This window comes from Pelobates fuscus, chromosome 4 (genome assembly GCF_036172605.1).
Source record: "Pelobates fuscus isolate aPelFus1 chromosome 4, aPelFus1.pri, whole genome shotgun sequence".
Taxonomy (NCBI): domain Eukaryota; kingdom Metazoa; phylum Chordata; class Amphibia; order Anura; family Pelobatidae; genus Pelobates; species Pelobates fuscus.
The window spans coordinates 225164464-225188852 of NC_086320.1; the positions used below are offsets into that span (position 1 = coordinate 225164464).

The window sequence follows — 24389 nt, forward strand, 5'->3', positions numbered from 1 at the left end:
CCATGACATACCATTTGAAAAAGTAGACAACCCAGGGTATTCAAAATGGGGTATGTCCAGTCTTTTGTAGTAACCACTTAGCCACAAACGGTTGCCAAAGTTAGCGTTCATATTTGTTTTTTGCATTTATTTTCACAAAAAAATGCACTTTTACTGGTGATTTCATCGATTTCATTGTGTTCAGCAAAGTCTCCTGAGTATAACAATACCCCCCATGTACAGTTTTTATGGTGTTTTGGAATGTTACAGGGTAAATATGGGGCTTGCCCAATTCAGTTTGCCAGATTGGTTTGCTGGGTCTATGTTGCCTTTTGGGACCATATGGTAGCCCAGGAATGTGAACTAACCTCATCATGGCATACCATTTTCAAATATAGGCAACCCAGATTATTCAAAATGGGTTATTTCCAAAATGGGTTATAAACAACAACCTGCTCTTTTACTGGTGAAAGCGGGAAAGCAGGGACCCAAGATGGCGGCGGCACTGGGCCCAGCAACAGAAGGCCAAACACTGCCACAGCCTGTCCCAGAGGGCCCTAAGACCGAGGTACCGGACACTCTGGAAGCCATACTCGACCGCTTCTGGGCCATGCTATTAAACCGAGCAGGGCAAGCAGCGGCCACACGGGCACTAGACCAAGGCGATCAGGCACGAAACAAGGAACGGCTGGGGAAGCCTCCCACGAGCCAACAGATGTCCCGCACTACCCTGATCCCACCAAAATGGCGAAAACCACGGAAACAACATAATCGGCTAAAACATCAAGCCGCCGACAGATGTCCTGCCCAACACAGCCATGGAACATCGCACCCCACAGCACCAACGCCGGTCCGGGGCAACGTGTCAAAACCAGCGAGACAACCTCTCAGCCGCCCCACAAGCCGACCGGAGCAGGATACTCACTTACCAAGCACACGTACGTCGGACTGGCAAGCTACCGACATGCTGAACAGACGGGTAATCCCAGAAGGTGTAGGCTGAGAAGACGACCAAGGTGTCAGGGTACCTGCGGTCTCTGTCTCTTAGACGTTTTTCCCTGCAGACAGCATGTTCCTCTCGCTCCTCGCGGTCCCTCCGCTTGTTTACCGCCGGCCGCGAGTGGAGGACGCCGTTTTGTGACGTGACGTTCAATAATCGACGTCATGACGCAAATTCAGTCCGACATGCCAATCAAACTCCGGAGACGAATCAGCACTCGGCGGAGGCGTGATTACTCACCTTAACAGGGTATTTAATAGAGCTTTCAGCATTTGCTCATTGCCCTGTCGTGGTTCTAGTCAGCCTAGTCACACAGTGCTCTTGTATTCTCTTGTCTTTTGGTTCTGACCCGGCTTTGTTATTACTTACCTGTCTTCTCTGTTATCCTTGACCCGGCTTGTCTCTCGCTTACCTGTCTTCTCGTTCCCTCGACCTCGGCTTGTTCCTGACCATTCTATACGTAGTATTACGTTAAGTCCGGCCATTCTAAGGTCCGGTATACGTATCTGCTACTCTTTGTACCCTGCGTGTTGGATCCCTGACCCGATCCTGACATTACGACAGGGCCATGGATCCTGCAGGTACAAACTGTCAGCTTGGTTCTCCTGATCCTAGGTTTGACGCCATGGAGCATAGGATGGATCAGATGGCACTAGCACTACAGGCGTTACTATCACGTCCTATTAATCCACCTGAGGAGATGCGTAATACTTCTATTCCTCCTGTGGGTTCAGGACTAGAGGTAGCCACTGTAGGTGCTTCTTCCCGAGTTACCCCACCTGTACGTTATGCTGGTTCTCCTGAGAGGTGTCTTGGCTTTTTGAACCAGATCAGTATCCATTTCGAGCTACAACCCCGTTCCTACCCTACTGATAGGGCAAAGGTGGGATTTATTATCACCTTACTCATTGAGAGGGCTCTGAGATGGGCTAATCCGTTGTGGGAGAATGATAATCCATTAGTCTATAACTATAATGCCTTTGTAGCTGCTTTTAAAAGAACTTTTGACCCCCCTGGCAGGAAAGTCAATGCAGCTAGATTACTGTTGCGCCTTAGACAAGACAACCAAACACTTGTGGATTACGCACTAGAGTTCAGGTCTTTGGCGGCAGAGGTTAAGTGGAATGAACAGGCTTATATAGACGTATTTTTAAACGGATTATCCGATGTAATACTTGACGAGGTAGCGACGAGAGAGCTTCCCGAGAACTTGGAGGACTTAATTTCCTTTATTTCTCGCATTGACGAACGTCTAAGAGAGAGGCAGAACACTCGAGATAGAACCGGTAGAGCTTCCTTTAGACTAGCTCCATCATTTCAAAGCCCTGAAACCAAAACTCCACAGTTTCCAGAACCTATGCAGATAGGCCTTACTCGCCTCTCAGAAGAGGAAAGACAGTACAGGAGAAGGGAGGGACTGTGTATGTATTGTGGAGTCAGAGGTCACTTACGTTTGAATTGTCCCAGTCGTCCGGGAAACGCTCGCACCTAAGTTTCTCTAGAGGACAGGCCTTGGGTGTTTCTATTTTGTCCTCTACTCATAACTACAAAGAACACAGGCTTCTATTACCCGTCTCTTTAACTTGGGAGAGGGGAACTTTGGAGACTATGGCATTGATAGACTCCGGAGCTGCTGAGAGCTTTATCGACCAAGTTTTTCTCACCAAACACGCTATCCCGTCCCAGTTAAGAAGGACACCCTTGGCTGTTGAAGCCATTGATGGTAGACCTTTAGTTGAGCCTGTGATTTTCCGGGAAACCACACCTCTTAACTTAACTACTGGCATTCTACACAAGGAGGAGATATCTCTACTACTCATTTCATCTCCCTCTGTTCCCATAGTCCTGGGATACTCCTGGCTCAAGAGACATAACCCCATTATAGATTGGAAATCAGGGGAAATAGTCTCGTGGGGCCAGGGTTGTCAAGAGAGTTGTTTAAGGAAAGTCTCACCCCTTTGTAGTGTTAACACACTTAATAACTCTACCGACTCTACTAAAGTACAGATACCGTCCTTGTATCTAGATTTAACCCCTTAAGGACACATGACGTGTGTGACACGTCATGATTCCCTTTTATTCCAGAAGTTTGGTCCTTAAGGGGTTAAAGGCGGTATTTGACAAAAGAAAGGCTGATACCTTACCACCACACAGGCCTTTTGATTGCAAAATTAATTTACTTCCTGGTACTATGCCTCCCAGGGGCCATGTATACCCTTTGTCTACGAATGAGAACGTAGTCTTAGAGGAGTATATTCGTGAAAACCTAGACAAAGGGTTCATTAGGAGATCCTCCTCCCCTGCTGGGGCTGGATTTTTTTTTGTTAAAAAGAAGGATGGTTCTTTAAGACCTTGCATTGACTACCGAGGCCTGAACAAGATAACCATTAGAAATGCATATCCGATCCCCTTGATCACCGAGCTTTTTGATCGATTAAAGGGTTCCAAGATTTTCACTAAGTTAGATCTCAGAGGTGCTTATAACTTGGTGAGAATTCAGCAGGGAAACGAGTGGATGACTGCGTTCAATACTCGTTATGGGCACTATGAGTATACTGTAATGCCTTTTGGTCTCTGTAATGCTCCGGCGGTATTTCAGGATCTAATTAATGAAGTTCTTAGGGAGTTTCAACATGACTGTGTTATTGTATACCTCGATGATATACTTATACATTCCAGGGATATTGAGACTCACCACGGACAGGTCAGAAGGGTTTTGCACAAACTTCTTCAGCATGGCTTGTACTGCAAATTAGAGAAATGCAGCTTTGACCAATCCCAAACTACCTTTCTTGGTTACGTGATTTCGGGAGAGGGGTTTGAAATGGATCCGGAGAAGCTCCAATCCATTTTAGATTGGCCTTTACCTAAGGGTCTCAAGGCTATTCAGAGATTTATTGGTTTCTCTAATTTTTACAGACGTTTCATTAAGGGATACTCCTCTATCATTGCTCCCATCACCAATATGACCAGACAAGGGGCTGACACTAAGAATTGGTCTACTGAAGCACTTCTGGCTTTTAGGACTCTCAAGGAGCTGTTTGCTTCCGCACCAATTTTAGTTCACCCTGATACTACTCTGCCTTTCCTACTCGCAGTTGACGCTTCTGAGACGGGTATAGGTGCCATTCTGTCCCAAAGGTTGGGTGTGGATAAACCATTACATCCATGTGGGTACTTTTCCAAAAAATTATCTGGCACTGAGAGCAGATATGACATTGGTGACAGGGAACTTCTAGCGGTTATCATGGCTTTAAAGGAGTGGAGACATTTATTGGAGGGGACTTTGCATCCTGTTACTATTTTGACGGATCATAAAAACTTATCCTATATTGGGGAGGCTAAACGATTATCATCGAGACAGGCCCGTTGGTCTATATTCCTCACTCACTTCAATTACATACTCACATATAGGCCTGGTTCTAAGAATTCTAAAGCTGATGCCTTGTCTCGCCAATATGAACCTTCTGCCATATCTGAGCCGGTTTTGTCCTCTATAGTACCTAAGTGTAACATTATCGCTAACACAACTCTCAAAATCCATTCTCCGCTTCTTGATCAGATCAGGAGCTTGCAGCATCTGGCACCTAGACTGACTCCTGCGTCTAGACACTTCGTTCCTCCTGAACTCCAACTGGAGCTCTTACAGTGTCTTCACGAGAGTAAGGTGGCTGGCCATCCGGGCGTCCGCAAAACATATTCCTTGATCTCTAAGGATTTCTGGTGGCCTTCTTTACGGAGGGATATTAAGGATTTTATCGGAGCCTGTGAGGTCTGTACTAAGACTAAACTACCGCATTCGCTTCCTTGTGGCCTTCTACATTCTCTGGAGGTTCCAGAGAAACCTTGGGCCTGTTTGGCGATGGACTTTATTGTGGATTTGCCTGTTTCGAAAAAGCACACTGTTATCCTCACGGTGGTTGATAGGTTTACCAAGATGGCACATTTCGTACCTTTACCTAAACTTCCGACTTCTCCTGAATTGGCGGAGATATTTGCAAAAGAAATTTTCCGCTTTCATGGGATACCTTCTGAAATTACTTCTGATAGAGGCTCCCAATTTGTTTCACGTTTCTGGAGATCATTCTGTTCTCAATTAGGCATCAAATTGAATTTTTCTTCCGCCTACAATCCTCAGTCTAACGGAGCTGCTGAACGTACCAATCAAAAAATTGAGCAATACCTACGTTGTTTTGTGTCTGAACATCAGGACGATTGGGTCGGTCTGATTCCTTGGGCAGAATTCGCACACAATAATCTCGTTTGCGATTCAACTCACTCTAGCCCCTTCTTCATGAATTATGGCTTTCACCCTTCCATTCTTCCTTCGGTTCCCTCTTCCCAGGGGTTACCGTCGGTTGATGTTCATGTTGCCAATCTGAGGAAGTTGTGGGATCAGACTCGACAAATTCTCCTACATAATTCCGTACTGTACAAAAAACACGCTGATAAACGCAGAAGGGCGGCTCCAAGTTTTGTCCCTGGGGATAGGGTATGGTTGAGCACTAGAAACATTCGTTTGAAGGTACCTTCTATGAAATTCGCTCCTCGCTACATTGGGCCCTACAGGATTCTGACCCGAATTAATCCTGTGGCGTATCGCTTAGCACTTCCTCCTGCTTTGCGTATCCCTAATTCTTTTCATGTTTCATTGTTGAAACCACTAATCTGTAACAGATTCTCCTCCAAGGCCTCATCTCCTCACTCTGTTCAGGTTGAGGGCCAGGAGGAGTACGAGGTCAACTCCATCGTCGATTCTCGTATCTCACGCGGAAGGGTTCAATACCTGGTGGACTGGAAAGGATATGGTCCTGAGGAGAGGACTTGGGTACCTCAGGAGGATGTTCATGCTCCTCGTCTTCGCAGGGCTTTTCACTTCCGCTTTCCATCTCGTCCCGGTTCCTTCCGCCCGGTGGGCGTTTCTGAGAGGGGGGGTACTGTCAGGGTACCTGCGGTCTCTGTCTCTGAGAGAGACAGAGACTTAGACGTTTTTCCCTGCAGACAGCATGTTCCTCTCGCTCCTCGCGGTCCCTCCGCTTGTTTACCGCCGGCCGCGAGTGGAGGACGCCGTTTTGTGACGTGACGTTCAATAATCGACGTCATGACGCAAATTCAGTCCGACATGCCAATCAAACTCCGGAGACGAATCAGCACTCGGCGGAGGCGTGATTACTCACCTTAACAGGGTATTTAATAGAGCTTTCAGCATTTGCTCATTGCCCTGTCGTGGTTCTAGTCAGCCTAGTCACACAGTGCTCTTGTATTCTCTTGTCTTTTGGTTCTGACCCGGCTTTGTTATTACTTACCTGTCTTCTCTGGTATCCTTGACCCGGCTTGTCTCTCGCTTACCTGTCTTCTCGTTCCCTCGACCTCGGCTTGTTCCTGACCATTCTATACGTAGTATTACGTTAAGTCCGGCCATTCTAAGGTCCGGTATACGTATCTGCTACTCTTTGTACCCTGCGTGTTGGATCCCTGACCCGATCCTGACATTACGACAGGGCCATGGATCCTGCAGGTACAAACTGTCAGCTTGGTTCTCCTGATCCTAGGTTTGACGCCATGGAGCATAGGATGGATCAGATGGCACTAGCACTACAGGCGTTACTATCACGTCCTATTAATCCACCTGAGGAGATGCGTAATACTTCTATTCCTCCTGTGGGTTCAGGACTAGAGGTAGCCACTGTAGGTGCTTCTTCCCGAGTTACCCCACCTGTACGTTATGCTGGTTCTCCTGAGAGGTGTCGTGGCTTTTTGAACCAGATCAGTATCCATTTCGAGCTACAACCCCGTTCCTACCCTACTGATAGGGCAAAGGTGGGATTTATTATCACCTTACTCATTGAGAGGGCTCTGAGATGGGCTAATCCGTTGTGGGAGAATGATAATCCATTAGTCTATAACTATAATGCCTTTGTAGCTGCTTTTAAAAGAACTTTTGACCCCCCTGGCAGGAAAGTCAATGCAGCTAGATTACTGTTGCGCCTTAGACAAGACAACCAAACACTTGTGGATTACGCACTAGAGTTCAGGTCTTTGGCGGCAGAGGTTAAGTGGAATGAACAGGCTTATATAGACGTATTTTTAAACGGATTATCCGATGTAATACTTGACGAGGTAGCGACGAGAGAGCTTCCCGAGAACTTGGAGGACTTAATTTCCTTTATTTCTCGCATTGACGAACGTCTAAGAGAGAGGCAGAACACTCGAGATAGAACCGGTAGAGCTTCCTTTAGACTAGCTCCATCATTTCAAAGCCCTGAAACCAAAACTCCACAGTTTCCAGAACCTATGCAGATAGGCCTTACTCGCCTCTCAGAAGAGGAAAGACAGTACAGGAGAAGGGAGGGACTGTGTATGTATTGTGGAGTCAGAGGTCACTTACGTTTGAATTGTCCCAGTCGTCCGGGAAACGCTCGCACCTAAGTTTCTCTAGAGGACAGGCCTTGGGTGTTTCTATTTTGTCCTCTACTCATAACTACAAAGAACACAGGCTTCTATTACCCGTCTCTTTAACTTGGGAGAGGGGAACTTTGGAGACTATGGCATTGATAGACTCCGGAGCTGCTGAGAGCTTTATCGACCAAGTTTTTCTCACCAAACACGCTATCCCGTCCCAGTTAAGAAGGACACCCTTGGCTGTTGAAGCCATTGATGGTAGACCTTTAGTTGAGCCTGTCATTTTCCGGGAAACCACACCTCTTAACTTAACTACTGGCATTCTACACAAGGAGGAGATATCTCTACTACTCATTTCACCTCCCTCTGTTACCATAGTCCTGGGATACTCCTGGCTCAAGAGACATAACCCCATTATAGATTGGAAATCAGGGGAAATAGTCTCGTGGGGCCAGGGTTGTCAAGAGAGTTGTTTAAGGAAAGTCTCACCCCTTTGTAGTGTTAACACACTTAATAACTCTACCGACTCTACTAAAGTACAGATACCGTCCTTGTATCTAGATTTAACCCCTTAAGGACACATGACGTGTGTGACACGTCATGATTCCCTTTTATTCCAGAAGTTTGGTCCTTAAGGGGTTAAAGGCGGTATTTGACAAAAGAAAGGCTGATACCTTACCACCACACAGGCCTTTTGATTGCAAAATTAATTTACTTCCTGGTACTATGCCTCCCAGGGGCCATGTATACCCTTTGTCTACGAATGAGAACGTAGTCTTAGAGGAGTATATTCGTGAAAACCTAGACAAAGGGTTCATTAGGAGATCCTCCTCCCCTGCTGGGGCTGGATTTTTTTTTGTTAAAAAGAAGGATGGTTCTTTAAGACCTTGCATTGACTACCGAGGCCTGAACAAGATAACCATTAGAAATGCATATCCGATCCCCTTGATCACCGAGCTTTTTGATCGATTAAAGGGTTCCAAGATTTTCACTAAGTTAGATCTCAGAGGTGCTTATAACTTGGTGAGAATTCAGCAGGGAAACGAGTGGATGACTGCGTTCAATACTCGTTATGGGCACTATGAGTATACTGTAATGCCTTTTGGTCTCTGTAATGCTCCGGCGGTATTTCAGGATCTAATTAATGAAGTTCTTAGGGAGTTTCAACATGACTGTGTTATTGTATACCTCGATGATATACTTATACATTCCAGGGATATTGAGACTCACCACGGACAGGTCAGAAGGGTTTTGCACAAACTTCTTCAGCATGGCTTGTACTGCAAATTAGAGAAATGCAGCTTTGACCAATCCCAAACTACCTTTCTTGGTTACGTGATTTCGGGAGAGGGGTTTGAAATGGATCCGGAGAAGCTCCAATCCATTTTAGATTGGCCTTTACCTAAGGGTCTCAAGGCTATTCAGAGATTTATTGGTTTCTCTAATTATTACAGACGTTTCATTAAGGGATACTCCTCTATCATTGCTCCCTGTCAGGATCGGGACAGGGATCCAACACGCAGAGTACAAAGAGAGGAAAGGTACGTATACCGGACCTTAGAATGGCCGGACTAACGTACCGAGAGTAATAGAGAATAGTCAGAGACAAGCCGAGGTCGAGGGAACGAGAAGACAGATAAGCGAGAGACAAGCCGGGTCAAGGGATAACAGAGAAGCAGGGTAGTACAACGAGCCGAGTCAAAACCAATAGAGCAAACAAGAATACCAGAGCGCTGAGTGACTAGACAAGCTAGAACCACGACAGGGCAATGAGCTGAAGTGAGAAGTAAGCTTAAATACCCTGGCTCTGGATGGTAATCACGCCTCTGACAAGTACCGATTGGATATCGGACACTTGAGTGACAGGTCGCTCGTGATAGCGTCATGACGTCACGTATTGAGCGTCCTGCTAGAAAAGGACGTGGATTCCTCGCGGCCGGTGTTTAAGTGACTGGATGAACCGCGAGGAACGGAGGAAACAGCTCGCCTGGACGGATAAACCACCAAGTCTCTACCTCCCTTAGAGGTAGAGGCCTCAGGTACCCTGACACTCCCATCACCAATATGACCAGACAAGGGGCTGACACTAAGAATTGGTCTACTGAAGCACTTCTGGCTTTTAGGACTCTCAAGGAGCTGTTTGCTTCCGCACCAATTTTAGTTCACCCTGATACTACTCTGCCTTTCCTACTCGCAGTTGACGCTTCTGAGACGGGTATAGGTGCCATTCTGTCCCAAAGGTTGGGTGTGGATAAACCATTACATCCATGTGGGTACTTTTCCAAAAAATTATCTGGCACTGAGAGCAGATATGACATTGGTGACAGGGAACTTCTAGCGGTTATCATGGCTTTAAAGGAGTGGAGACATTTATTGGAGGGGACTTTGCATCCTGTTACTATTTTGACGGATCATAAAAACTTATCCTATATTGGGGAGGCTAAACGATTATCATCGAGACAGGCCCGTTGGTCTATATTCCTCACTCACTTCAATTACATACTCACATATAGGCCTGGTTCTAAGAATTCTAAAGCTGATGCCTTGTCTCGCCAATATGAACCTTCTGCCATATCTGAGCCGGTTTTGTCCTCTATAGTACCTAAGTGTAACATTATCGCTAACACAACTCTCAAAATCCATTCTCCGCTTCTTGATCAGATCAGGAGCTTGCAGCATCTGGCACCTAGACTGACTCCTGCGTCTAGACACTTCGTTCCTCCTGAACTCCAACTGGAGCTCTTACAGTGTCTTCACGAGAGTAAGGTGGCTGGCCATCCGGGCGTCCGCAAAACATATTCCTTGATCTCTAAGGATTTCTGGTGGCCTTCTTTACGGAGGGATATTAAGGATTTTATCGGAGCCTGTGAGGTCTGTACTAAGACTAAACTACCGCATTCGCTTCCTTGTGGCCTTCTACATCCTCTGGAGGTTCCAGAGAAACCTTGGGCCTGTTTGGCGATGGACTTTATTGTGGATTTGCCTGTTTCGAAAAAGCACACTGTTATCCTCACGGTGGTTGATAGGTTTACCAAGATGGCACATTTCGTACCTTTACCTAAACTTCCGACTTCTCCTGAATTGGCGGAGATATTTGCAAAAGAAATTTTCCGCTTTCATGGGATACCTTCTGAAATTACTTCTGATAGAGGCTCCCAATTTGTTTCACGTTTCTGGAGATCATTCTGTTCTCAATTAGGCATCAAATTGAATTTTTCTTCCGCCTACAATCCTCAGTCTAACGGAGCTGCTGAACGTACCAATCAAAAAATTGAGCAATACCTACGTTGTTTTGTGTCTGAACATCAGGACGATTGGGTCGGTCTGATTCCTTGGGCAGAATTCGCACACAATAATCTCGTTTGCGATTCAACTCACTCTAGCCCCTTCTTCATGAATTATGGCTTTCACCCTTCCATTCTTCCTTCGGTTCCCTCTTCCCAGGGGTTACCGTCGGTTGATGTTCATGTTGCCAATCTGAGGAAGTTGTGGGATCAGACTCGACAAATTCTCCTACATAATTCCGTACTGTACAAAAAACACGCTGATAAACGCAGAAGGGCGGCTCCAAGTTTTGTCCCTGGGGATAGGGTATGGTTGAGCACTAGAAACATTCGTTTGAAGGTACCTTCTATGAAATTCGCTCCTCGCTACATTGGGCCCTACAGGATTCTGACCCGAATTAATCCTGTGGCGTATCGCTTAGCACTTCCTCCTGCTTTGCGTATCCCTAATTCTTTTCATGTTTCATTGTTGAAACCACTAATCTGTAACAGATTCTCCTCCAAGGCCTCATCTCCTCACTCTGTTCAGGTTGAGGGCCAGGAGGAGTACGAGGTCAACTCCATCGTCGATTCTCGTATCTCACGCGGGAGGGTTCAATACCTGGTGGACTGGAAAGGATATGGTCCTGAGGAGAGGACTTGGGTACCTCAGGAGGATGTTCATGCTCCTCGTCTTCGCAGGGCTTTTCACTTCCGCTTTCCATCTCGTCCCGGTTCCTTCCGCCCGGTGGGCGTTTCTGAGAGGGGGGGTACTGTCAGGGTACCTGCGGTCTCTGTCTCTGAGAGAGACAGAGACTTAGACGTTTTTCCCTGCAGACAGCATGTTCCTCTCGCTCCTCGCGGTCCCTCCGCTTGTTTACCGCCGGCCGCGAGTGGAGGACGCCGTTTTGTGACGTGACGTTCAATAATCGCAAATTCAGTCCGACATGCCAATCAAACTCCGGAGACGAATCAGCACTCGGCGGAGGCGTGATTACTCACCTTAACAGGGTATTTAATAGAGCTTTCAGCATTTGCTCATTGCCCTGTCGTGGTTCTAGTCAGCCTAGTCACACAGTGCTCTTGTATTCTCTTGTCTTTTGGTTCTGACCCGGCTTTGTTATTACTTACCTGTCTTCTCTGGTATCCTTGACCCGGCTTGTCTCTCGCTTACCTGTCTTCTCGTTCCCTCGACCTCGGCTTGTTCCTGACCATTCTATACGTAGTATTACGTTAAGTCCGGCCATTCTAAGGTCCGGTATACGTATCTGCTACTCTTTGTACCCTGCGTGTTGGATCCCTGACCCGATCCTGACATTACGACAGGGCCATGGATCCTGCAGGTACAAACTGTCAGCTTGGTTCTCCTGATCCTAGGTTTGACGCCATGGAGCATAGGATGGATCAGATGGCACTAGCACTACAGGCGTTACTATCACGTCCTATTAATCCACCTGAGGAGATGCGTAATACTTCTATTCCTCCTGTGGGTTCAGGACTAGAGGTAGCCACTGTAGGTGCTTCTTCCCGAGTTACCCCACCTGTACGTTATGCTGGTTCTCCTGAGAGGTGTCGTGGCTTTTTGAACCAGATCAGTATCCATTTCGAGCTACAACCCCGTTCCTACCCTACTGATAGGGCAAAGGTGGGATTTATTATCACCTTACTCATTGAGAGGGCTCTGAGATGGGCTAATCCGTTGTGGGAGAATGATAATCCATTAGTCTATAACTATAATGCCTTTGTAGCTGCTTTTAAAAGAACTTTTGACCCCCCTGGCAGGAAAGTCAATGCAGCTAGATTACTGTTGCGCCTTAGACAAGACAACCAAACACTTGTGGATTACGCACTAGAGTTCAGGTCTTTGGCGGCAGAGGTTAAGTGGAATGAACAGGCTTATATAGACGTATTTTTAAACGGATTATCCGATGTAATACTTGACGAGGTAGCGACGAGAGAGCTTCCCGAGAACTTGGAGGACTTAATTTCCTTTATTTCTCGCATTGACGAACGTCTAAGAGAGAGGCAGAACACTCGAGATAGAACCGGTAGAGCTTCCTTTAGACTAGCTCCATCATTTCAAAGCCCTGAAACCAAAACTCCACAGTTTCCAGAACCTATGCAGATAGGCCTTACTCGCCTCTCAGAAGAGGAAAGACAGTACAGGAGAAGGGAGGGACTGTGTATGTATTGTGGAGTCAGAGGTCACTTACGTTTGAATTGTCCCAGTCGTCCGGGAAACGCTCGCACCTAAGTTTCTCTAGAGGACAGGCCTTGGGTGTTTCTATTTTGTCCTCTACTCATAACTACAAAGAACACAGGCTTCTATTACCCGTCTCTTTAACTTGGGAGAGGGGAACTTTGGAGACTATGGCATTGATAGACTCCGGAGCTGCTGAGAGCTTTATCGACCAAGTTTTTCTCACCAAACACGCTATCCCGTCCCAGTTAAGAAGGACACCCTTGGCTGTTGAAGCCATTGATGGTAGACCTTTAGTTGAGCCTGTGATTTTCCGGGAAACCACACCTCTTAACTTAACTACTGGCATTCTACACAAGGAGGAGATATCTCTACTACTAATTTCACCTCCCTCTGTTCCCATAGTCCTGGGATACTCCTGGCTCAAGAGACATAACCCCATTATAGATTGGAAATCAGGGGAAATAGTCTCGTGGGGCCAGGGTTGTCAAGAGAGTTGTTTAAGGAAAGTCTCACCCCTTTGTAGTGTTAACACACTTAATAACTCTACCGACTCTACTAAAGTACAGATACCGTCCTTGTATCTAGATTTAACCCCTTAAGGACACATGATGTGTGTGACACGTCATGATTCCCTTTTATTCCAGAAGTTTGGTCCTTAAGGGGTTAAAGGCGGTATTTGACAAAAGAAAGGCTGATACCTTACCACCACACAGGCCTTTTGATTGCAAAATTAATTTACTTCCTGGTACTATGCCTCCCAGGGGCCATGTATACCCTTTGTCTACGAATGAGAACGTAGTCTTAGAGGAGTATATTCGTGAAAACCTAGACAAAGGGTTCATTAGGAGATCCTCCTCCCCTGCTGGGGCTGGATTTTTTTTTGTTAAAAAGAAGGATGGTTCTTTAAGACCTTGCATTGACTACCGAGGCCTGAACAAGATAACCATTAGAAATGCATATCCGATCCCCTTGATCACCGAGCTTTTTGATCGATTAAAGGGTTCCAAGATTTTCACTAAGTTAGATCTCAGAGGTGCTTATAACTTGGTGAGAATTCAGCAGGGAAACGAGTGGATGACTGCGTTCAATACTCGTTATGGGCACTATGAGTATACTGTAATGCCTTTTGGTCTCTGTAATGCTCCGGCGGTATTTCAGGATCTAATTAATGAAGTTCTTAGGGAGTTTCAACATGACTGTGTTATTGTATACCTCGATGATATACTTATACATTCCAGGGATATTGAGACTCACCACGGACAGGTCAGAAGGGTTTTGCACAAACTTCTTCAGCATGGCTTGTACTGCAAATTAGAGAAATGCAGCTTTGACCAATCCCAAACTACCTTTCTTGGTTACGTGATTTCGGGAGAGGGGTTTGAAATGGATCCGGAGAAGCTCCAATCCATTTTAGATTGGCCTTTACCTAAGGGTCTCAAGGCTATTCAGAGATTTATTGGTTTCTCTAATTATTACAGACGTTTCATTAAGGGATACTCCTCTATCATTGCTCCCATCACCAATATGACCAGACAAGGGGCTGACACTAAGAATTGGTCTACTGAAGCACTTCTGGCTTTTAGGACTCTCAAGGAGCTGTTTGCTTCCGCACCAATTTTAGTTCACCCTGATACTACTCTGCCTTTCCTACTCGCAGTTGACGCTTCTGAGACGGGTATAGGTGCCATTCTGTCCCAAAGGTTGGGTGTGGATAAACCATTACATCCATGTGGGTACTTTTCCAAAAAATTATCTGGCACTGAGAGCAGATATGACATTGGTGACAGGGAACTTCTAGCGGTTATCATGGCTTTAAAGGAGTGGAGACATTTATTGGAGGGGACTTTGCATCCTGTTACTATTTTGACGGATCATAAAAACTTATCCTATATTGGGGAGGCTAAACGATTATCATCGAGACAGGCCCGTTGGTCTATATTCCTCACTCACTTCAATTACATACTCACATATAGGCCTGGTTCTAAGAATTCTAAAGCTGATGCCTTGTCTCGCCAATATGAACCTTCTGCCATATCTGAGCCGGTTTTGTCCTCTATAGTACCTAAGTGTAACATTATCGCTAACACAACTCTCAAAATCCATTCTCCGCTTCTTGATCAGATCAGGAGCTTGCAGCATCTGGCACCTAGACTGACTCCTGCGTCTAGACACTTCGTTCCTCCTGAACTCCAACTGGAGCTCTTACAGTGTCTTCACGAGAGTAAGGTGGCTGGCCATCCGGGCGTCCGCAAAACATATTCCTTGATCTCTAAGGATTTCTGGTGGCCTTCTTTACGGAGGGATATTAAGGATTTTATCGGAGCCTGTGAGGTCTGTACTAAGACTAAACTACCGCATTCGCTTCCTTGTGGCCTTCTACATCCTCTGGAGGTTCCAGAGAAACCTTGGGCCTGTTTGGCGATGGACTTTATTGTGGATTTGCCTGTTTCGAAAAAGCACACTGTTATCCTCACGGTGGTTGATAGGTTTACCAAGATGGCACATTTCGTACCTTTACCTAAACTTCCGACTTCTCCTGAATTGGCGGAGATATTTGCAAAAGAAATTTTCCGCTTTCATGGGATACCTTCTGAAATTACTTCTGATAGAGGCTCCCAATTTGTTTCACGTTTCTGGAGATCATTCTGTTCTCAATTAGGCATCAAATTGAATTTTTCTTCCGCCTACAATCCTCAGTCTAACGGAGCTGCTGAACGTACCAATCAAAAAATTGAGCAATACCTACGTTGTTTTGTGTCTGAACATCAGGACGATTGGGTCGGTCTGATTCCTTGGGCAGAATTCGCACACAATAATCTCGTTTGCGATTCAACTCACTCTAGCCCCTTCTTCATGAATTATGGCTTTCACCCTTCCATTCTTCCTTCGGTTCCCTCTTCCCAGGGGTTACCGTCGGTTGATGTTCATGTTGCCAATCTGAGGAAGTTGTGGGATCAGACTCGACAAATTCTCCTACATAATTCCGTACTGTACAAAAAACACGCTGATAAACGCAGAAGGGCGGCTCCAAGTTTTGTCCCTGGGGATAGGGTATGGTTGAGCACTAGAAACATTCGTTTGAAGGTACCTTCTATGAAATTCGCTCCTCGCTACATTGGGCCCTACAGGATTCTGACCCGAATTAATCCTGTGGCGTATCGCTTAGCACTTCCTCCTGCTTTGCGTATCCCTAATTCTTTTCATGTTTCATTGTTGAAACCACTAATCTGTAACAGATTCTCCTCCAAGGCCTCATCTCCTCACTCTGTTCAGGTTGAGGGCCAGGAGGAGTACGAGGTCAACTCCATCGTCGATTCTCGTATCTCTCGCGGGAGGGTTCAATACCTGGTGGACTGGAAAGGATATGGTCCTGAGGAGAGGACTTGGGTACCTCAGGAGGATGTTCATGCTCCTCGTCTTCGCAGGGCTTTTCACTTCCGCTTTCCATCTCGTCCCGGTTCCTTCCGCCCGGTGGGCGTTTCTGAGAGGGGGGGTACTGTCAGGGTACCTGCGGTCTCTGTCTCTGAGAGAGACAGAGACTTAGACGTTTTTCCCTGCAGACAGCATGTTCCTCTCGCTCCTCGCGGTCCCTCCGCTTGTTTACCGCCGGCCGCGAGTGGAGGACGCCGTTTTGTGACGTGACGTTCAATAATCAACGTCATGACGCAAATTCAGTCCGACATGCCAATCAAACTCCGGAGACGAATCAGCACTCGGCGGAGGCGTGATTACTCACCTTAACAGGGTATTTAATAGAGCTTTCAGCATTTGCTCATTGCCCTGTCGTGGTTCTAGTCAGCCTAGTCACACAGTGCTCTTGTATTCTCTTGTCTTTTGGTTCTGACCCGGCTTTGTTATTACTTACCTGTCTTCTCTGTTATCCTTGACCCGGCTTGTCTCTCGCTTACCTGTCTTCTCGTTCCCTCGACCTCGGCTTGTTCCTGACCATTCTATACGTAGTATTACGTTAAGTCCGGCCATTCTAAGGTCCGGTATACGTATCTGCTACTCTTTGTACAATCTCAAAAGTGTTCTCAACTATCATTAGTAAGCGATGTAAACATATAAATCATACTATGCATATATTGGACGTATAAGCTAAAGTTAGCATGACAACCATTTAGTCCAAGCCTAGCTCGAATAGAGCTATGTCTGACCATCTCGCTGATAAGCTTCGGTTATACTTAAATGTCCAGCTTTGCTTGTATAATTAATTCATTTAACCCACTCGTGAACCTACACTACTGACATATTGCTGGAAAAAAAAAAAAAGTGCCTGAATAGCAAATGCCATGACTTGTATTATCAATGTTTATTAACTGTCCCTGATGTCGCTGTTGTGGCGCACCAAGGCTACTTGTTAACTTTGTGCACAAACAAAATAAAGAATTAAAAAAAAAAAGAAGAAAATTATAATAAATCAAATCAAATAATTATGTACAGTAATACCCCGAAAATGTGCGCGTCTGAACGTGCAGCTTCACAAATTCACGTATTTTTTTCCTCGGGTCCAGCAGATGCAATTTGTAGATTTTTATGTGATTTCTGCGAGGAAGTGAGGTCATACGCGATGACATTGCTTCTTCCCAGCACTCATTGCAGATGGCCACGCAGGAGGAAAGAGAGAGGAGCTCCCAGGACCAGTTAAGTGAATGGAATGAGGGAGGGGGTGAAATCTTTATCATGGTGATTCCATGATAAAGATTTCACCCCCTATGAAAGTTATTTTCTCTTCCGGACAGTAATTGTCCGTCCAAAATTTGAGCAATTTCTAAATTCTTGGGACGTATCCCCCGCGAATTTCGGGGTATTACTGTAGTTAACAGTTAAATATATATGTAGAATGTGTGTGTGTGTGTGTGTATAAATATATATATACATTTAAATATAAAAATACAATGTTTTTTTTTAATTTATATATCATATATATATTTTTAATATGTGTGTGTGTATATATATATATATATATATATATATATGTATATATATATATATATATATATATATACACACACATATATATATATATATATATATATATATATATATATACACACACACACATATAATATAATATGTGTGTGTAGAATACATGTGTGTGTGTGTGTGTGTGTGTGTGTATATATATATATATATACATATATATACATAAGTTCCAATTGCTTGCACTCCTGGATTAATAGTAAAAAGCCCGGTGCTTAACAGCCAAATAATAGAAATAAAGAAACCTTTACCAGAAACATCCTAGAACTCCTGTCATCTACACACTTCCCAAGATCCCCCCCAAAAAACACAATGCCACCAGGCAGACGGGATTGTCTTGGCTATTGGGGGAGCATTGGAACCGATTGGCAAATGGCTTGACTTTCTGTTCAAAGAAACTATTCAAAACCTACCAACTTATATAAAAGATACCCCAAGCCTACTACTATCCCTACAAAATACTACTACCTTGGAACCTACAGAGTTGTTCATTACATGCAATGTAAAAAACTTCTATACAATTATACCACATGGGGCAGTTATAGAAGCCATGCGTAAGTTACTATCTTCCTCTCCATACTACGTGGGCCCACCTATAGACTACACTATGGAACTACTGCACCTGGTTCTTAGCCCCTATGTACGCAAACGGCTACATGTATATCTTGAGCAGGAGAAAATCTTAACTCCCTTCCAAACCAACATTGCTTTTTACAGACGATACATCGATGACATCATGATTTGGAGTTGCCGGGCGTATCCATGATGCCATCGATCGCCTCGCTATTTTGAAGGCTCGGTGATTGTCATGGAGTTCCGTCCAGAGGCTTGCACATACCCGCTCGAAGAAGGCCACGGTGTGCTTGGGCGGCTTAATACAGGTGCGCCGCTTTGCTGGCCCCGTCCGTGTCGCCATCTTGGCTGTGTCCTGGTAGTGTCGCTTCCCCATAGGTTTTCTCGCTTGTTTGCGTTGATTCACTGGGATGTCCCCCGCCGGTCCAGAAAGTGTATTTCTGACTTACGAGCGAGTCTCGTGCCGGGCGATTGGCCACCTCCCCCAGGCACCAGTCTCCGCTCCGGTTCAGGCCTCATGGTCGGCTCAATCGCTCGTACTGCGGTTTGCTGCGAGACAGGTATCAGTACGATCAGGAGAGTGTTCTGCATTTTTTTTCGGGCACCAAGTGCTTCTTATCTCGTTGGTTGTGTAGGGTTATTGATTTGATGCCCGCTGATGTCGGAGCTTTCAAAGAGCGTGTCCAGCCATCTTGGCAGTCAGGCCTGTTTCTACGTTTTATTGCCCAGCCCTGTGTCATTATCGCAGACTCTTCGCGTTACTACGCTTTCAACCACCGACTGCTAACCTGGTATCCTGTCATTCAGTACCAGGTATCATTCAGTACCAGGTATTATAAATCTCACTCACTATGATTACGATTTCACCTCAAGGCCTCACTCAGCCTTCCTTCATTACATTCCCTAAATAATGGTAATCAGGGGCTTGTCTCTATGTATGGACCAATGTTCAGGTCCCTCATCTTACACAGGTTCTCAAATTACAGTAGTATTCGCACACACTTTTCAATACGTTTGGCCAACTTTACGTACATCAAGCATACCGGTGGCACGCTCAAGGCCCACTAGCATCTATCTTACCCCTAGGATACCTTGGCCGGACCAGTATATTCTTTCGGGGCAATTCTCATCACGCATTAAGCTGAAAGACACGGAGGTTTTGCCCCATGGCCAAAATCATCGCCCTCCTTTAGGGCTACAGCTAGGGCTTCTCAGGTCACGGCCACACGTATTTGAATCTTTTATTGTCATCAATAGGCCAACATCACGCCACCACGTATCGTGGCCACGAATTCCTTCGGTCCAAATGATAGGTAGAGCCTTTCACCGCCAATTGGCATTAGCAGGGCCTCACCCGTCACTTGGCTATAGTTAAGTTCTTCGCCTCGGCACTAGTCAGCAAGCCAGTTCTGTGAAGGTCTTGTTCTTCCTTCCCACCCCCCTACTATATTAATTAATTCATTTTTCAGAATGTCACAAGAATCCATTCCTATTGATGACCTACCATTGCATGAAGTACCCAGCATGCCAGCCAGGCCTGGGTCCCCAGAAGTATCCCTCACCCCCTCTATCCACAGGTTCCTGAGATCATGGACTATCCCCAAAATGTCGGCTGAGCAAAGACTCAGGGGCATCCCTTTTCCAGCCACTGCTAGGAAGGCAGAGTTTTATAGACTATTGACAGGTCAGGCCAGAGACCCTAGGCCTGGCACTAGCTCGCAAGGGACGGCTACCAGCACCTCAGAAGCTACGCAGGAAACCCTGTCAGCCATTGCCACCCCAGGTGACTTACCAGGCCCTTCAGGTCCTCCCCTGCTAATCCCTAACCTGCCTAGTTGCACCCCCCTCCCCACCCACCACCACTACCCAATATGTCTCACCAGCTCACTCCATCTCAGGATCCATCAAAAAAAAAATACTGGATGGGAAGGATGTTAACTTAGTTTCCCTCCTCATTGCCTTGCAGGATGTTCTAGAAAACAGAGCATATAACTATGGGGATATCTCTGTGGTGTTAAAAACTAGAGACCCAAGACTAAACAAAAAACTATCTATCCTGCAATTTGTTATTGCTTTTGGGATATATAGAGATGTTATTTGTTCTGTGTATCCGCATAGGAGGGAGGAGCTTGATCTATACATGCACAAAGTGGTGGACCAGGGCATCAAGTACGGGGGGTCCTCTTTTTTCGATTACCACAAGTCTGTGTCGGCTAAGGCAGCAACTCATCTGGCCCAATTTAACATCAGAATTGACTGGTGACAGATGGACATGGAGTTGTTCGGCCGACACTTTGCCGGATTGAGGCCCCCGTCCTGTGCCGCTTGTAGCTCTACGTCCCACTCCACAGATTTGTGCCCATGCGAGGCAGACCCTTCCTCTTCTCACCACTCCACCTCACACACTAGGCAAGAAGGTGGGCAGAGGGATAAGCTGGGCAGACCCATTGCGTTTCTGGTCAAGGCACAGGTGTGCTTCAGCGCATGCAGGTTATTGAATATTGCAGTTATCTGCTCCATTTGTTTCAGAGCGCATACCAAGGCCATGTGCCCAGCCAGACTTTCCCCACAGAAATGACTGACCGAGGTCAATATAGATGTCATAGCCTACTACCTCCGTTCCCACCCAGCCAGGCATTTTGTGGAATTTTTGGTGTTGGGATTTTCACATGGGCCTCATTGCTATTCCCACAGGCACACTCGAATGCCCAAACCTGCTATCATCCTCTAACGACCCTCTCATGGTGGACCACCTCTTGTCCACAGAAACTCAGGCAGGTTTAATGATTGGCCCATTTGCAGTACCCCTTCTCATGCTGGCATAAACACCCCATTGGGGTAGCTGTACATAAATACTCAAATAAAAAAAGATTGATAATTGATCTTTCAGCGCATCATTCTTCACACACCCCCAGCAGAAACTCTCTCATACCCGCTGAGGAGTTTTCATTACAATAAGCTAAAATTGACGATGCTATGCAAGCCATCATCTTAGCAGGCAGCAAGGCATGGCTAAGCAAAACCCACATAACAAATGCCTTCAAGCTTTTACCCATTCACTATGGCACTTACACGGTGTTAAATGGCGGGACAGGTACTATTTTTCTACCTGGCTCACCTTTGGGTCTAGGAGCAGCCCTAAGCTTTTTGACATATTCGCGGAAACACTCTCCTGGCTGCTCCTCAACAGAGTCAGATGATTTTTTGTTGATAGAACCCGGCTCCCATGCACCTAGAAGCATTTACAGACATTTCAAGCCAGCCTACCACCAGAGAAATTGACCCGCATTAGAGATGAAATCAGTCTGTTCCTGCGGAGTGATATGTGCACCAGAAAGGGACTCCAGTCCTTATGCGGATCATTCCGCAGGGCAGATCATTCGTCTCTAGGCTACTGTGTCTACTCCATGGGGTGCCCGACTCCTGCCCAAATATATTTTAAACGATCCAGCCAGGGCAGATTTGCACATGTGGAGGAACTTCTTGGCCGAGTGGAACGGAGTCTCCCTGTTCATTCCCCCACTATCCGATCATTCCCCTACAATTTACACAGACGCAGCAGCATACACTGGGTTTGCGGCTATATTCGGCAACCACTGGTTTAGGGATAACTGGCACACTGAGACGGATGCCTTGCCAGCTTTTAGAGAAACGTTCTTCTTGTTCGAGATTTACCCCATTGTGGCGGCTGCTCATACATGGGGTCATCTATGGACCGGCAAGGCAGTCAAATGCTGCTCTGACAATTCAGCAGCCTGCAAAATTATAAACAAGGGGCGGTCCTCCTCTCTAACCATCATGTGGTTGGTATGCAATCTGACTTGGCCAACAGCAACCGCTCAGTTTCACCTTGTCTACGAACACATTCCTGGTATTCGTAACACAGCTGCTGATTCTCTTTCCCGCTCTCACTTTCAGGTGTTCTTCCAGGCACTCCCTACTGCCCTCCACCTACCATCCAGGATACCACCTTTTCACAAGTTACTAATGGACTGACTGAACTACTACGCCATGCTCAAGCACTCACGCACCACGCACTCTCACCCAACTCCCTTACCACTTATGCTAGGGCACTGACCATTTTCAATAAGTTTTCTGCAGAGTTTCACTTACAAGGAGATTTCTCTATTAAAACCCTGGTGGCTTTTGCCTCCTTCTTTCACTTACACCTAAAATTATCTCACAACACCATTAATCTTTACCTCACCTGGGTACAGCACCACATTCTCACTAACTTCCCTAATCACGCACCTTTTCTAGCTTCATACCCAATTAAGAACATCCTTAAAGGTATTCATAAAGTAACAGTTCCCCCTGCAACTAGCAGACTGCCCATCAACGGGTCTATTTTTAGACTTCTCAGTGACCATTTTTATTGCTTTCTATGGCTTCTTTAGACCTAGGGAGTTTACTGTTGTATGCCAGGTAGATACCACTCCAAGTCTAAAGTTGTCTCACCTAAAGAAAGTCGATGACCACTACGTCCTTTCATTACTTTCTACTAAAACAAACCACACCAATCAGGCCTGAATTTGTGGGAGGAGTTATGAAACCCCTACTTAAACTCCCAGCCCCTACTCACCTCTGCCGTTCAAGCTGATTGACCCTACCCACCTGCACCCATCAAATATTACATTATCACCTTTTTGGCCCTCTTTTATTACAGGCCTACTCGTTCGTTGGTTTCAGCACACCTCAACAAACTATGCATCTTCTTATACAAACTATAAGCACAGCTCTCCCCCCCCCCCCCTCTACGCGCTACAGGAAAACTTGATACTTTGGCAAACATTGAGATCTGGTAAGGTACCTGGTAAAGCACCTGAGGCTGTACCTGGCAAATGAGCTGCAATGTCCTTAACACACCCAAGTTGCATATGTTTACTCACACTCCCACAGCCACCCGTGGGATGCTGATGTTGATATGTTGTTATGTGTCGTGTGACATGCTACTGTGGGGACATATTGACGTTCTGAACTGAAAATAATGTGGATTTAATGTTACTAAAAATGCTTGTCTGTATCAACCTGTGATGCACCCCCCTCCCCTCCTTCCTCTGTTATGTACCCTACCCCTGTATAAGGAGTGACTGTACAAATCTAATCTTATTAACTATAATCCCATTCTTTTCTGTACCCTGAATACGTTGCTTGCTGACAAAATAAATAAAAATTGTCAAATTAAAAAAAAAAATTCCGAGCACAAATATGTATAATATATTATAAAATAATTAAAGCATTTTATAATATATTATACATATATAATGCATATGTATGATTACATTATAAGTGTATTTTGAGATATATGTGTATATATGCTTTCATTATTTTGTAATATATTATACATATATAATATTTGTATAATATATTAATTTTATTATTCCATTTAATTCTTTACTTTTTAGATGGCTGGGGGACTGCCTGACAGCTCAGACAGTCCCCCTGCTGACAGCTCCATAGACTGCTATTGCGGCCACGTGATCATGGTGATCACATGTCCCTGGAGGGCCGGGGTGGACAGAGCTGCTGAAGGGGGACTGCTGGGGGTCCCGGGCAGTCCCCCCCGATCTGGATTGCTGCAGATCGCCGGTCCAGGTAAGTCCAGGGGTGATTTTTGCTGCGGACCTCGTTAACGACCGTTTTTTGTCGGATATACCCAGTACGTCCGCGTTTGGGAAGGGGGTTTAACTATCCCATTACTGGAAAACCATTTACAATTTTGACAATACAAGGATATCTCACATGGAATACAACAATCTTTTCCATGTTGCCAATACACTAGAAAAAAAAAAGATCTTAATTTGTCTTCAGCTGCATCTTCCAAGTGTAAGATTATTAGATTTTGGTAAAGTTAAGAATATATATTTGGGCGGAAGTTCATACTTGTTTCCCCACTCACTGTCACTCTTGACCGACCAATGTAAGCAACAATCAGACTTGGAGCCCAAGGTTTAGTCACAGCCACACCCCAAATATTACACGATAT

The 24389-nt window shown here is 45.6% G+C and overlaps 2 protein-coding genes across 2 annotated transcripts in view; one reads left to right on the forward strand and one right to left on the reverse strand.

Moving 5' to 3' along the window:
• LOC134608803 (uncharacterized) overlaps positions 1–24389 on the forward strand; it is a 233460-nt gene that overhangs the window by 128261 nt on the left and 80810 nt on the right. The window lies entirely within an intron of this gene.
• The window catches only part of LOC134608802 (NACHT, LRR and PYD domains-containing protein 3-like), a 243579-nt gene that overhangs the window by 50867 nt on the left and 168323 nt on the right, over positions 1–24389 (reverse strand). The window lies entirely within an intron of this gene.